Raw genomic sequence first — 17,128 nt, forward strand, 5'->3', positions numbered from 1 at the left:
GGGAGGCTGAGGCAGAAGAATTGCTTGAACCCGGGAGGCAGAGGTTGCTGTGAGCCATGATCACACCACTGTACTCCAGCCCGGGTGACACAGCAAGACTCGGTCTCAAAAAAAAAAAAAAAAAAGGGAAAACACATAAAATGGTCTATGCTGCAAAAGCCACACACTAAAGGAAAGGGTAAAATAAAGTTATTTTTATTTATTTGTTCTTTTTTTTTTTTTGAGATGGAGTTTCTCTTGTTGAGCTGGAGTGCAATGGCGCGATCTCAGCTCACTGCAACCTCTGCCTCCTGGGTTCAAGTGATTCTCCTGCCTCAGCCCCCTAAGTAGCCAGGATTACAGGCGTGCACCATCACGCCCAGCTAATTTTTGTACTTTTAGTAGAGACGGGGTTTTGCCATGTTGGCCAGGCTGGTCTCAAACTCCTGACCTCAGGTGATCCACCTGCCTCAGCCTCCCAAAGTGCTGTGATTACAGGCATGAGCCACGGCACCCAGCCAAGTTATTGTAAAAATATAAAATTACAAGAGTAAAAAGCAAAATCCAACCTCAATTATAGCAAATTTTGTCGGCTGAGCGCAGTGGCTCACACCTATAATCCTAGCACTTTGGGAGGCTGAGGCAGGCGGATCACTTGAGGTCAGGAGTTCGAGACAAGCCAGACCAACATGGTGAAACCCCGTCTCTTCTAAAAATTCAAAATTAGCTGGGCATGGTGGTACGCGCCTGTAATCTCGGTTACTCGGGAGGCTAAGGCAGGAGAATTGCTTGAACCAGGGAGGTGGAGTTGCAGTGAGCTGAGATCGTGCCAGAGCACTCTGGCCTGGGCAACAGAGCGAGACTCCGTCTCAAACACAAAAACCAAAAAAAAAAAAAAAAAAACACAAAAAAAGCTTTGTTTAAAATCTCCCTGTTAAAATATCTTCAGATGGGTTTAAAACTGAAGTGACATAAAAGGATTAAAAATAGTGATAAAAAATGATTTACACAATATATCACAGAAATAGTCAAACCGAAAGGAAATAGGAATAATAATTTTGACACAGGACAAAAAGATTTTAAGAAGAAATGAATTAGTCTTTTTATATTGCTAAAAAGATCTCTACAGTGCTACTCAAATGCCATCTATGAACTAGCTGTTTGCTACAGCTATGCAACAAGACAAGTACAAAGCTCGAAACTTAGCATTTAGAAACTCTTACAGCAGTCTGACAGGGAAATTCTATACCTGTTAAATAAAATAATTTTTAAAAATGGAGGTTGTATTACTATTTTGTCAGTTATTCTCATTTCATTTATTTCATTTTTCTAGTAATTCATTTTTAATGTATTTTAAAGAAGTATCAGGGGAAAAAAATCTGATTCTTCACCACAAATAATTTGAAAAGCACTGTGATAAAAGACTTATCAGTCATGAAGCTGGGATGTGCCAAACAACACATCAAAATATACAAACTTAAAACAATTACAGATGTAAGGCAAAAATGAAGGACAAATGTTTATTTGGGAAGCAAACCCATTCCATGACACATTAGATTTTTTTTAAAAAAAAAAGCACATAGAGGAATTTTAAAGTGTCACGTTTTCTCTAAGAAGTCACTGATTATAAATGTCCTATCAGTTTAATATCAGCTTTTCAGGAGGGAAAATTACTGTATTAAATGTACATACTGTGAGACACATTACAACCTCGGAAATGTTAAAATTGGGCCAGGCGAGGTGGCTCGTGCCTGTAATCCCAGCACTTTGAGGGGCTGAGATGGGCAGATCACCTGAAGTCAGGAGTTCAAGACCAGCCTGGCCAACATGGCGAAACCCCGTCTCTATGAAACATACAAAAATTAGACAGTTACGGTGTGGTGGCACATGCCTGTAATCCTAGCTACTTGGGAGGCTGAAGCATGAGAATCGCTTGAACCCAGGAGATGGAGGTTGCAGTAAGCCGAGATTGCACCACAGCACTCTAGCCTGGGCGACACAGTGAGACTCCATCTCAAAAAATAAAATAAAATTAGAAAAAAGAAATTTTAAACTGTTTAAAAAGCATTAACCAAGAAAATAACAGTAAGTCAGTAATTTGGTATTAAATGAAAAACTTCCTTTCAATTTTCAGTGAAACATGTATAAAGATGTTAATAACAAAGCAGACGCTAAAGAATACATCAATAACTTTGAAAAACTAAAAACTATATAAGGCATGGTAAAAACTGGCTTTCTGCCATGCCCCACCAATCACTTAAGGATTCCTATTTGTTTTTGATGCTGCTGGGTAAAATTATATAAGAAGAAAGGGTTTGACAACTTTAAAATGTTTAAAATTACATTAAATTACTCAAAACATGATAATCTGTCCAGCCTCGCAGTTTTCTAATACCTTTTTATACAAAAGTCAAGGGAAAAGGTCAAAGTACTTCATGTCAGATGTAGCACAGGAGGTCACAGATGTCTCTGCCACCTTCTTCCTGGCTTCCCACATCTCAGAAAAAATCTAGGATATTATTTGGGCAGTAGGTAGCATTACTGCATTCTCAAAAAAGTCTACATTCTGTGTGTTTTTCTTTTAAGTGGTCCACTGCTAATGGCTAGCCTAATCTAGCCATCCTAACATACCCATGTGGTTGATTAGGTTAAGGTTGGCTGAACAGATTGAAAATTATATAGCTGGCACTCCATATCCATGGGTTCCACATCTGTGGATTCAACCAACCACGGATCAAAAATATTCAGGGAAAGAGTTGCATCTGTACTGAACGCATACAAACTTTTTTCCTTGTTATTATTACCTTAAATAATACAGTATCACAGCTATTACATAGCATTTACAATGTATTAGGTGTAAGTGATAATTTGAAGTACTATATAGGAGAATATGCTTAGGTTATTTTATGCAAATACTACACCATTTTATATAAGGGATTTGAGCATCTGTGGATTTTTATATCCTCGGAGATTCCTGCAACAAATCCCCCACAGATACTAAGGGATGGATACTGAGGGAAGACTGTACGTAAGAGTAGAGCATTGCTAGAAGCACTACCATCATCTATGCGTGTTTTATACACATCACACACACAAACACACACACACAATGAAATTAACAAGACTCAAAGCAACATTATTAACGATTTCTTCTAAGTGACACAGAGTATTTTCCATCTATACTATACAATCTCATCATCTAAAAACAGCCTTCCAGAGGCTATGATCCTTGGACTGCCCGGTCAAAAGGACTGATGTCATAATAAAACCAAACGTAGAAGAGGAAAAAATAAATCAAAGACAGGATCCTTTTGAAGTTTTTCATTTTAACTATCAAGAGTTTTAAAAAGTTCTCTACAAAAGATTTGATAAAGCCAGGATCTTTTCCTTCCATTCCCATGCCTAATACTTAAACTTAACTTCATCTAAATGTGATTTAAAAGCCTAATTCAGATATAAAGATTATTTATGAAATGAAAAAAGATACTACTTAAATAAAAAGTAATCTACCACAAGACCTAACGGAGGAAAACATTTGGAACTCAATTTACAGATGGAGATGAACTTTACTAATATATGAAGGCTCTTTGGAATCAGTAAGGAAAAGACCAAGAGTCTCAACAGGAAAATGGGTAAAAGATAAACAGTACGCTGATAAGGAAATACCATTAAGTGCCTCTCAAGCATATGAAAAAACACTCAATCTCACTCATAATAAAAGGAATGCAAATTAAAACTACACTGAGATCCATTTTATGTCTATTAGATTGGCAATGATCAAAACATTTGAGAACATAATCTTGATGAAGACATGGAAAAAGTCTCCTATTGCTGGTGGGAGTACAGATCAAAACAACCTCTGTATTAGTTTTTCTCATTTGACGAAATCCTTGTAAGATGTTTAAAAATGTAGCATGTAAGATATATTTAGCCTGGTATGGGCTGTTGGTCATTCTCAAAAAATTGTTAAAGTTTTCTACTTTTATAGAATTCTGTTCACATAATGAAGCAGACAGGTAGGCCACTTTTAAAAACTTGGATGACTGGTCGGGCGTAGTGGCTCATGTGTATAATCTCAGCACTTTGGGAGGCTGAGGCGGGCGAATCATTTGAGGTCAGGAGTTCGAAACCAGCCTGGCCAAAATTGTGAAACCCTGTCTCTACTAAAAATACAAAAAATTAGCTGGGTGTGGTGGTGCATGCCTGTAATCCCAGCTACTCAGGAGGCTGAGGTGGGAGAATAGCTTGAACCCAGGAGGTGGAGGTGGCAGTGAGCCAAGATCACACCATTGCACTCCAGCCTGGGCAACAGAGCGAGACTCCATCTCAAACAACAACAAAAACAAAAACAAAACAAAACAAAACAAACTTGGATGATTAACACAGTAGTCTTGCTCCATCTGCTGCTCACCTCTTGATACCTTATTATGCACTTAATGGGTGCTCAATAAGTATTTGTTGAGTTGAATGAAACTAAGAATAATGCTGACGGATGACAAAAATGGAATAAAAACGAGTAAGAACAATGAATTAACTAAATTCATCTGAACTGTTGAATAAATTGCTTACATAAACACTACTTCAAGAAAGGAGCAATGCCACGCTGGCGCATGCTTCCTGAAAAATGAGTTAGCCAGCAACAGTTAGATAATAGATTGTTGCAGTAATGGCCCCCGAATTAGCCCCACTGGGTTAGGAAACCCCTCCCATACCAACTCTGGAATTGGCCATGTTGATCTGCTTTGGCCTATGGACAACAGAAAATATACGAGGCTTGCTGTCACTAGTTACTTCTGTAAATCCTACTACTCCCTCCAGGTGAAAGAGCCACGCCTAGCCTGTGGGAGACACATGGCCCCCATCACCCAAGCAAACAACCAGTAGGGATTATCTAGACATAGCTATCCTAGACCAACCAGCTCCCAGCTGACCCATCAGCTGACTGCAGCCACATCAGCAAGGCCAGACATAAGCTGCAGCAGAATTGCTTAACTGAGCCCAGCCCAGAATTAGGCTAACAAATGCCTACTGTTTCACAGCACTATGTTTTGGGGAGATTTATCATACAGCAAAAGCTGATCCAAGTAGAGAGGGGAATAGGTGGTCAAAGAAGATTTTTCCCTTACCTGTTCTGGTTTTTAAATTTCACAATGAGAATATGTCCACATACTATTTAATGACACTGAACTTATAAAAATTTTATATCAGATTGATATTAAAATCCTACTATCACCCTGTAAACACATATACATTAATTCAGTCCAAATGGGAGCATGAATTTGAGAGGAGACATTAATAATTGCTTCAGAAAAAAAAAAATGGGTTAAGAGTACCAGGGTTTACTATCTCTCTCTCTCTCTCTCTCTCTCACACACACACACACACACACACACACACAAATGTGAATAAGAATATATTCACGGTCACTGTCACATCTCAATAATGGCTATTATCAAATTCTGGAAGTGTTAGAAGACATCTCAAATTCTGCTTCACTGTTTCTTCTGTTTAAGTGGGTAATGGCCTAATACATGCTTTCTCACTTAATCCTCACATGGTATGAGGTAAACATTATGCTGCATCACTTAGGCAAAGTTAATTAAAGTCTATGCCTCATTTCCTCAACTGTAAAATGGGGATAACAGTCCTATTTTATAGAACTGTTGTGAAGACTAAATCGCTTAGAACAGGGCGCACAGTCCTTAATAAACGGTTTACCACCTCATTTAGTAAAATGATGTAAAATTAAGGTCTTTTAACTATGATAACATGGCTTCTATTTTCAAAACACTAAGCATTATTAACTAAGGTGTGAGACATCATAATTAATTTGGATATCTTTCTAGTGACTTCATTAAAAAATTAAAAGACATGCCGGAGTGTGGTAATAGCTCATGCCTGTAATCCCGGCACTTTGGGAGGCCAAGGTGAGCAGATCACTTGAGGTCAGGAGTTTGAAACCAGCCTGGCCAACATGGTGAAATTCCATCTCTACTAAAAATACAAAAATTAGCCGGGTGTGGTGGCATGTGGCTGTAATTCCAGCTACTTGGGAGGCTGAGGCAGGAGAATCATTTGAACTCGGGAGGTGGACGTTGCACGGAGCCAAGATTGTGCCACTACACTCCAGCCTGGGCAACAGAGTGAGACTTTGCCTCAAAACAAATAAATAAATAAAAATAAATAATTAAAAGACAATGTTATTAAACAAAACCTAGGAATGTATGTAGAAAATATATGGTGATGAGAGGTGACGCTGTGGGCAATAATAAATCATTTAGTCCACATTCCACAATCCTAAGTAGGTTTAAAATACAAAGGCTTCCATTTTTGTGTGTGTTACAAATTCACAAGAAGAGAGCAGTAAATCCTATTGACATGTCACCTTTACTGTGACATCTAGCATGCATACTTTCAACGTGTTCTATCACCTTTTTTTTTTAAGGCACTACTGATGGCTTTGGAAAATAAGTTTCTTTTCAGGTCCTGATGGACCACTTATAAAACATAGCCAAATTTTTAAAAAGTGTTTTAAACAGGCAATTACCTAGCCTGTAGATATGTCACTAACCAAATGTAAAAAATCTCATACCACGGTGTGCAGATGTTTTAGTTTCTCCTAATGTGAGGAATAAATGCTACAAAAATTCCATTTTTCATTTCAATTCAAACATTTTAAAGAGTACTCAGTATACGAGGTAATGTAGCAGATTCTGGAGATAAGACAGGTAAAGAAAGTAACATTTACGTTACTATGTATGCCAGACATTTGCTGGTTATCTTATTCAATCATAATAATGCTATGCTGTAGAAATTATTAAAACTCACTTTACAGAGGAGGAAATTAAGGCTAACACAAGTATAATAACTTGCTCGGGGTCTCTCAGCCACAGAAGGCAGTGGGGTTGAGAAGTATGAGGTGGGGCCCATGAAGGTAGTGCCACATGACTATTCTTAGAGACAAACACAATATCCATTGTAACAGATCCTTTAACGGCAATGTGGAAGGGGACGAAGACTTGGAAAACCAAGGAGATAATCTTTGAGAATGGGCAAAGGAGTCACAGAAGGCTTTAAAGAGGTTGATATTTAAGTTGTTACTTAAGGATGAGTAGGATTTACCAACTTCAATGCCAAGGCTCACCCCCACCCCCCTCACCCCCAATATATTAACCAAAATAAATTACTTACTTGAAATTGAGAAAAACAATTTTGAGAGAAATCTTCCTCAGATATATTATTCCATAGTTTTAAAACAAATAATATGATGACAGTTTAATTTTTAGGTTGCTTTTATGTGGCTTGTCTTGGGTTTTATTCTGAAATGAAATTTAGATTAGTCATTTTCTTGTTCTGAGAAACTAGGAGTATGCCAACATGTTTTAACTTTACATTTTTCACATATCAACATGTATTCTTATTTACAAAGTCTTTCATTTTACCATCTCAAACAAAACCTAATTTAGTATATAAATTACTCTGAAGTATAAATATATATGCAAAATAATATATTTCTTTTAATTCTTGTTATACTTCCTTGGTAATCATAATAAATGGAAGAAAAATAGAAATCTTGTGAACTGTTAGATATTACACAAGGCATTTTTGAGGTAACACACTTTCTTTTATTATTTGAATTGTTTATATAGTAGTAATGCTCTCTGAACCCAAAGAAAATTAAATAACTGCCCCAAAATAAATTGAGCTCAAATTCTTTGTATTTCCCAAAACTATCATCTAAAAAAATAGAATTGGCCAAAAAAAAAAAAAAAAAAACCACGAAATTTTCCATTGACAATTACTACTCATTTTTCTCAGAATTTACCTTGCTAGGCTTGTATTCAATTTCTGCTACAGAAAACAGTCCAGTTTACCAATGCTAATTAAGCAACAAAGTATTTTTCATTTATAAAATGAAATACTTAAAAACCCACAGAGAACTGGAAGAAACACAAGATCATCTGGAAAACTTAGAAGGAATGACAGAAAACACACACACACACCAAACAAAAACACCAAAAAGGTTAAATAGGCTGTCATTAAGAGGGTCTTACTTTCACGTATAATTTGTTTTGGTCTCAAAATCCACATCATGTTTGGACAGTAGACAGAGTTATTTCTAATTGCCTAAGATACTCATTCCTGCCTTATCCGTATTTACATGGAAATTACAAGTTAACACAATTTCACCCAAAGTTCACTGTTCCTTAACTCCCATTATTTCCTCTTATTATCACTATGATGTTAAAATGGCAGCCAGATACCAAAGTGACATACCACATACCATGGCCCGTTTCTTACTTTATAAGTAAGTTCAAACTATTTCTTTGAAATATCCAGTGCCAATGACAACATCCTCTAAAACCTACTTTAACCCAACCTATTTAGACTTGAATCATTTTTCACTTAGATTACCTTTTTTTTTTCTTAAAGAGATGGGGTCTCGCCATGTTGCCCAGACTGGTCTCAAAATCCTGGGCTCAGGCAATCTTCCTGCCTCTGCCTCCCAAAGTGCTGGGATTATAGGTGCCCGGCCCTAGATTATCTTTAACTGAGTGAATTCTAATCCAATCAAAAGCAAGATGAGAGAAAATTTAATTACAGCACCAGAGGAACTTGAAAGGTCTCATATATTCCCTCCTCCCTTTTTTGGAAATTGCATACATACAATTTTAGTATCAATTTTTGTTTATGTTTGCCCTAAACTCCTTTTGCTATAATCTTTTGTTTTCTTAAAGATACAGCCCAAATCATCATAAAACGAATCCTACTATAATCTATTCTAGATTATAGAATATTAATATTATATAAGAAGATTCTAAGCACTATTAGACACAGGGTCTCAAAGATTTCTGAACTACATATGTGCAGTTCTTTTAATAACTTCTCTGAGGTTCTGTATTTTTGTCTTTCAATTATCATCAATGCCTTCCTCCAACATTCTCTCATGTTTCGGGGGGAGAGGGGATCAGTGTGAGGTGATGAGAGCTGAAGAGTCAAGAGTCAAGATCCAAGATCCCCAATTTTCAAATCCAGCCTCACACCAACCAACTGTAGGACACTGGACAAATCCCTGAGCCTGCTATGTAGATTTCAGTTTTCTTTATACAAAATGAGTACATTTGACTAGAATGATGCTTCTCAACCCTTTTAACATTGCAAACAAAACTTGTTAGCAAAAAAAATTTTAGCACACTGGACAACAGAAGGGCATTTGAAGGCATCTACATAGTGCCTGGTGAAAAAAAATTATCATATTTTCTAATTACAGAAGAAAAAATGTAAAGTATTACGGTAGATATTTTTTGACGTATGTAATGCTGAAAATTTTAATATGAATTTCAAAATCAAACTTTTTCACATCAAGAATATTTCAAAATTAAAATCATGCTTTATTTCTGACAAACATACATGCACTATTAGGCAGTCACCTTGCAGAGCATATCAAACGCACGTGGTGAGCAGCATCCAATACAGGTGAATACAGATAGTCAGGCCTGGAGCTGGGCCACCAGGGACACCCTCCCTGCTTCCTTGGCCTCTCATTGTAAGTGGGTTGCACCTTGTTGTAGGTGGCATGTTCCTTCGGCACCGTGAATACAAACTCCAGGAACAATTCCATGATCCCTTTCCCACAAGAGGCAGCTGTACACTGTGGCTGGCTGCTGAAGTAGATTCCAAGTAGTAAGGCACACCTCATTTAATGCACTTAAAATATCAAAAGGAGCAGTAACTGCTGGTTGTCACTCACCATGCTATCTGTTCACAGGAACCCCAACGCCTTCCTTCAGCCCCCATTCCACTAGGACTACCCTTCTGTGAGCCATGTAACATCAACTGAAAACTTTGAATTAGAAGATCTCTAACAATACCTAAAGTTAAAAAACAGTATTGCAGTAATCATTTGTTTGTAACGACTATTATGGTCTTTTATTTTTTCCTTCTTACCAATTCCTGTAAGCAAAACATAACTTAAAAATATTAACTTTGAATAGTATTACATGCACATGATTTTAAAACACTGAAAAATTACCAAACAGTATACCTAAAAAGTTGGTCCATCTTTGTCCTCTAGGCAACCACTTCTACACACTGGAGGCAATTACTGTCATCAGACTCTCCCATATCCTCCCATGCACATTATGTTCTACATCTGCCTATATATATATATATATATATATATGGATTTTATATATTATAATAAAGAATTTTATTCTAATACATAGGCATATATAGCATATAAAATACATATTTTAACCACACGAATGGCAGCAAACTGCACATGCAGTCATGCCTCTTGCTTTTTTTCCTCATATCTTAGACATAGCACCACAGCAGAACACATAGTATTCTCTCATTATTTTTAAAGGCTGACTAGTATTCTGTTGAATATATACACCATAATTCACCTACTTCCCTACTAATATATGTTTAGCTTGTTTCCAATCTTTTGCAATAACAAATAATGCTGCCACAAATATTCTTAGATATTTATTTGACATATATGCAAAATGTTCTAGAGAATAAAATCCTATAATGGAATTACTAGAACAAAATATATCTGTATTTTAATTTTTGAAAACCATTTTCAAACTGCTTTCTATAGAGTATGAATACTTTATAATCCCACCAGCAATGTATGAGGCTGACCATTTTCTCTTCTCACCTTTCCCGAGTTATACTATACATAACCTTTGCTCATTTGGTAGGTGACAACGAGTATGTTGTAGCTTTAATTTACATCTTTATTATAAATAAAATTGTACATTTTTTCATATGAATTCTCTTTGCTAATTTTTCTACTGGATTATTTTCTAGTTCTTTGTATTAACAGGAACTTAGCCCTTAGTGAAGTATACAAATAAGTTTTACTAGTCTGTTTCTCTTTTAACTTTGTTTGATTTTTTTCCCCTATACAGAATTTTATTTTTATGTCTTAAAATCCAACAACCCAGTATGCTATTAAAGGACTTCACCAATCCCGGATTATGTAAAAAATAATTACCCTACCTTTTTTGTTTCTTTGTTTCATATTTAAATCTTTAACTCCTCTCTGGAAGCCAACATTATTTTTCCAGATGACTAACTGGCTATCCCAACACTGTTTATTAAACAATTCTTCTTTTCCCTACTCATAAATGAAGGTGGGATCCATTTTCATATACAAGTTGAATATCCCTTATCTGAAATGCTTGGGACCAGAAGTGTTTCAGATTTTTTCAGATTTTAGAATATTTGCATATACATGAGATATCCTGAGGATGGGACCAAGCCTGAATGTAATTTTATATAATTTTAAATAATGTTACACATGAAACAAAGTTGTTTTGGTTGTTTTTGAGACAGGGACTTGCTCTGTCACCCAGGCTGGAATGCAGTCATACAATCATTGCTCACTGCAGCCTTCACCTCCTGGGCTCAAGCGATCCTCCTGCCTCAGCCTCCCAAGTAGCTGGAACCACAAACGTGTACCACCCTGCCTGGCTAATTTTTGTATTTTTTTGTAGAGATAGAGTCTTTCCATGTTGCCCAGGCTGGTCTTGAACTCCTGGGCTCAAGCAATCCTCCCACCTTAGCCTCCCAAAGTGTTGGGATTACAGACATGAGCCACTGCATCCAGCCTGAAACAAAGTTTTGACTGCGACCCATCACGAGGTCAGGTGTGGAATTTTCTACTTGTGGCATCATGTTGGTGTTCAAAACATTTCAGATTTTGAAGGATTTCAGATTATGGAGTTTTGGATAAGGGATGCTCAACCTATATTAAGTTCTCATATATATTTGAGTTAATTCTAGTCTTTACTCTGTTTTAGTGCTGTCATGTGCCAAAACCATGTTACTTTTCAAAACATTTTAAAATTAAAACCACTTTACATACAAGTAAGAATAATAAAACCAGAAATTACTGGCTTGCTTTAATATATGAATCATTTTGCAATTTCTAAATAGAATTTATATAATTAAGTTCAATATGATCATCATGCAATCATGCATTTTGGTTGATACATATTTTGGAGACCATTACGAATCTCATGTCTTCTACTACATTTCTGGAACCATATGTAGAAAACCAATTTTTCCCTAATTTTGTATATGGATTTTTTTTAAATTATAAAATCAGTACATGTTCTCTGTAAAAAATCTGAAAATATAAAACATACCTTCCAGAGATAACCAACTTTTATACTTTGGTGTATTTTTTTCCACACTTTTAATAAGTGACTATTTTGTAAACTAATTTTTTCACATAATATAATGACAGCACTTTCCCATGTTATTACACGTACTTTTAAAACATGTTTTAAACACATCCTCCCAAATGAATATACCCAGTTTGTGCAACCATTTGCCAATTGTTGAACATTTAGAGTTGTTCTCTGTGATGATTATCATCTGTTTATTAATCCTTGCAACAAATGAGTTGCAAGAATTAATAGACGAGTTTCAAGCACTGTGGTAAGCATTAACTCTATAATGGTGAGGAAAAAGAAACACATTATCAGGATTTCTGGAGGTTACAATCTATTTGGAAAAACAGATGTTAATCTCCAACACACATAAAATTACAATGACAGCAAGTGCTATGAGGAGAGTTCATGGTGCTTTGAGAGTCTATGATAGGGAAGGCTTCCCTGAGGAAAGATAAATCGAAGTTTAGGTGAAAGAAAAGTAAAAACATTCTCGGCAGGGGCAACGGCAGGTACAAAGCCCTCACTGTGGGAAGGAGCATGGCAAGAACAAGGGACTGAGATGAGGCCAATAAGGCTGGAACAAAAAGAGTAAATCAAGAACATGGCTCAAGTCATGACTACACAGAAAGGTAAGGGCCAGACTATGCAAGACCTTGTAAGACAGGCAGATGCCACCATATAAGACACAGAGTTTTGTCCATATCCTGAAAGCAATGGAAAGCTACTGAAGCATATCAAACAGTAGGGTGATGTAATCAGGTTTGCATTTTTAAAAGATCCCTCTGATTACAGTGTAGGAAACAGATCAGAAGGGGACAAAGTAGAGTGGGATAAACCAAGATTAGGAGGCTACTGTAGAAACCTGACCAAAAATGCTAGTAGTTTAGGGTGGTGATGGATTATGAAAAGAAGTAGATGGATTCAAAAGACAACTAGATTTGCCAAAAGATTTATGCTCATAGATTAAAATCCCTAGAACTAGAATTATTGGGTCAAAAAAGAACATTTCGAGGATTCAAATACACATTGTCAAACTGCCCTGCAAAGAGCAGTTGTCTTCATCTGTCAATTACCTTGTAGCTGTTCCTCTATCTGAAATTTTAAGTTCCTTAAAAATTCCTTTAACATGACTAATCCATATTTCCTTCATGAAGTCTTCCCTGACTCCCCTTTTTGCCTGGATATAGAACATGTCTCCCACTGAATCCTTGCTTTGTCTTATACACATTTCTATAGTCCAGTCACACAGCATTTGACTTACGTTTACATGCCCATCATCTCTACTACATTGTGAGCTTTTGGAGGGTGAAGCTGTTCTTAAGGCACTTAAAGCTACAACAACTTGCTACTCAGGGCTTCAAATACCTACTTTAAAAAAAATGACCAATTTGTTTGTGATGAGTCATTACATCTCCATAGTGTTCCTGAAAATCTCTCCAATAATTGTAGTCAAATAGGTGTTATATGATCTTAAAATATTTTTAAATAGCTTAGTAAAAAACAGACTATGAACAAAACAGATTCTATTAGAGAAACTTTTACACCTGAGTTGTTGATACACGCTAATTTTCAAAATTATTCTTATTGCAAATTTAACTCAAATTTACCAAAAAAAAAAAAAAAAAAAGGTTATTCTGGTAGTTTCTTATATTTAACTTTATAAACAATGAGAATATATTTATAATTTGGATAAGCATCTACATAAACTCATATAGCATTTCAGAATTATCAGTTTCTTATGTTGAAAAGCTTGATTTCATGGCTAACAGCATCTAGAACAATCTACCAAAATATTCACTAAGCCAGAGGAAGTGGCAGAGTTCCTTAGAGTAATCTTGAAGATAAGCAGCTCCCTCTATAGTCTGTCTGGCCTACTTTGTTTAATTACTTGCTTTGTGGACATCTCACACTCTTCTATTTACTCCTACTCTGCATCTCAGCAGGGAAGCTCTTTGAAAGGATAGTTCTGTTTAACCTGGTGCTGAGGAAACTGTGAGAGCTGTCTAAACTCAGCATGAAGTGAGTTACATCAAGCAACTAAGCAAGAGTAGAGATGTGGAAAATGGACAGCTTCCCAAGTCTACCTAAGTCAAATCCTTAAATGAAGCCTGATGATTTTATTTGTGGTGAATTCTCTGAGTGGTCACACCTATATTCAAATCTAAATGAAAAAACATTGTCCTATACTTTATTCACAACCTTTCTTCACTCCATTAAAACAAGTTACCAAAATGTTATAAAAGAAAAAATTAACAACTTATTCTACAAATGATACTGCTCAATTTGATTATGTCAAAATAATGTTCAAGACATTTTAAAAACTAGTTAAAAAAATAGAGAGGAAGTTTGTTTTTGTTTTTTTAAAAATTCCATAACTCAGATGAAGAAACTTTAAGTGATACCCTTAGGAATCAATATCCTCAGTTGGCAAGGGATTAAATAAGTCAGGATTTACCATTCAAATCTGAATATCCCACTTTTTTTTTTTTAAAGACAGGGTCTTGCTCTGTTGTCCAGGCTGGAGTGCAGTGGCGTGATCTTGGCTCACTGCAGCCTCAACCTTCTGGGCTGAAGCGATTCTCCTGTCTCAGCTTCCCAAATAGCTAGTACTACAGGTGCACACCACCACGCCCAGCCAATTTTGTTTGTTTGTTTGTTTGTTTTGTAGAGACTATGTCGCCCAGGCTGGTCTCCAACTCCTGGGTTCAAGTGATCCTCCTGCCTCTGCCTTCCAAAGTGTTGGGATTAGAGGCATGAGCCACAGCACCCGGCCCTGAATATCCCTCTTTTTAAAAATACCTTTTCAAATTTCACCAACTTAAGACATGGGAGTTTTTAAACCCAAAACACTATATTTCTTAAATTACTCAAGATACGTCCTCAAAACACAGAACAATCAAAAGTCAACTGGACTGTTTTCTAAAGCAGAAAAATGCTTTTCATGCAATAATAGAAAAACTAAACTAGTAAAAGGGTATTAATCCAATCAGTTCAGAATTTGTAATATAATTTTGAAATGGCCACTTCATTTGAGAAAAAATATCTTTGGTTGCTATTTTTCAGGATCTCATTTGTAAGGCAAACTCAATTTCAAAACATTTTCTCACCAAACCAAAGTAAAGCATTAAGGACCTCCCAAAGTAATTCTTGTATATGAAGAAAGTATGTTTATGGTATTTTATGTAGCATAGGTTCATCATGAGTTACACATTTTTATTACCTTATTTTACTTGTTAGTAAAGATATAAACTATAAGGATATAATATAAACTATGTTTATATCTTTGCATTATGTTTACATCTTTACTTTCAAGTAAATCTGTCTTCATTAAAAATTCTAGCATTCAGAGTTTTACTAAGTCAGACTGGCCTCTCTTTTATATTAATAATTTTCAAGTTTTATTTTATTGGACTAGTTTTCCTTGGGGAGATAATTCAAAAGCAGATAATTCTGCAGTTTTTGATTATGTTTAATTAGTATTAATCTCACTGGGAGTTTCTGACGTGCTAATAAATGGTGGCTTGGTTTATGAAAAGTGTAAACTCTAAATGTATGCCAATGACTTCAAATTTTTTCTTGTTGAAACAAATATTTTGTTGGAAACTGTGAACTATATGGCAAATTCAATTTGGTAATTCTTAACAATTTAAAATTTGACTTTCTCTGTATCAAGTTTTGTCTTTCAATGTATATATAAAAAGTATTACTTTTTAATTCATTTAAAATATAAATTTCAAAGTATATACCAAAAAAAAAACCCCTAGTGGGGTTTTTTAGTCTTTCGTTTTTTCATTTTTGTTTTTTTTTTTAAGGCGCTGGTAATCTATTGTGGGATGTCCATGAAGGATGAAATAGGAAATAGTGTGTCTTTTAAAAAATATTCAGAAAAACAAAAGTATATCATATTATTTATTTTTTAAGGAACATTTTCTCACGTAATAGAATTACATTAGCTTACAGTGAAACTCATTTATTTCCACAAACGAAACTTTCCTATAAAACAAAGCTTGACTATCTCTCAGGGAAACATATTTAATGACTTTGTGTGGAGGAGAAAAAATTATGTGTGGAAAATAACTCAAACCATACAAGCTGTAATACACAGAAATGTCACAGTATATCCTATTAGCATGTCACTTTATGATTCGGAAATCTGGCTGAACAGGGCCATATCAACTTCACTATTTTATCCTTCCTCTGCATCTGAAGTGAGAACAGTGCATTACACTGAAATCACAATTGGAAACAAAGACAGCACCACTATATTTAAAAGGGCAGCAAACCTATCTTATAGAACACTTAATCGCCTCGATTTCCCAGCCTCCGAAGTTTCAAGTGTTACACTTTCAACACGTTAAAAGCACTTAAATTCCCCATCTTTCAAGGTTCATATCAAAATCATATTTACTAGTTTAAAAAGGAATATGCTACCAAATCTCACATTGACATTTTAACAAAGAGAATTCACATTAAAAGATAACTGCTTAGAATGAGTGCTTGTTTGGGAAAGCGCTATTATCTTGGTAGTCCACAGAAACTGTAGTAGTAAGATGGAATGGTGATGAGGGCAAGCAGCATCAAGTGGGAAATGCTATCTAAAATCCCATAGGGCAATTCATAGCTAGAGGGAAGAGCATCCTTTCCTAAGATGAATTATTTCCTAGAACTCCATTATTTCATGGAAGCAGTTCAAAGCATGCAAAAAAGCAAAACCATTTTAAAACACCTAGTAAATTGGGCCTCTATCTTTTTTATGTTATCACAAGCCCCAAGAGTTTTTGAGAACGTACCTTCTGTCACGGCTGTCTCCCCTTGCCACCCCTTCTTCAACATAGTTGTGTTTAAAAATATATACACCTGTACTTAAAATGCAATCCTACAGCCCAGCCTAGGAGCATTTCAAAATGTCTGTGCTGCTGAGTCTGGCTGTGGTTCCTAATAAATTCACCCCATTAAGT

The 17,128-nt window shown here is 35.8% G+C and overlaps 1 protein-coding gene across 7 annotated transcripts in view; it reads right to left on the reverse strand.

Moving 5' to 3' along the window:
• Nucleotides 1–17,128, reverse strand: part of REV3L (REV3 like, DNA directed polymerase zeta catalytic subunit) — a 186,778-nt gene that overhangs the window by 167,919 nt on the left and 1,731 nt on the right. Inside the window, exon 1 of one of the 7 annotated variants that reach the window (XM_055261242.2) lies at nucleotides 7,171–7,264. The exons of the other annotated variants lie outside the window; for them this stretch is intronic. The gene's annotated coding sequence lies outside the window, so the exon portion shown is untranslated. Of the gene's footprint in view, nucleotides 1–7,170; nucleotides 7,265–17,128 lie in introns of those variants that run through there. 7 annotated transcript variants of the gene reach the window in all.

Source organism: Symphalangus syndactylus, chromosome 2 (assembly GCF_028878055.3).
Source record: "Symphalangus syndactylus isolate Jambi chromosome 2, NHGRI_mSymSyn1-v2.1_pri, whole genome shotgun sequence".
Lineage (NCBI taxonomy): Eukaryota > Metazoa > Chordata > Mammalia > Primates > Hylobatidae > Symphalangus > Symphalangus syndactylus.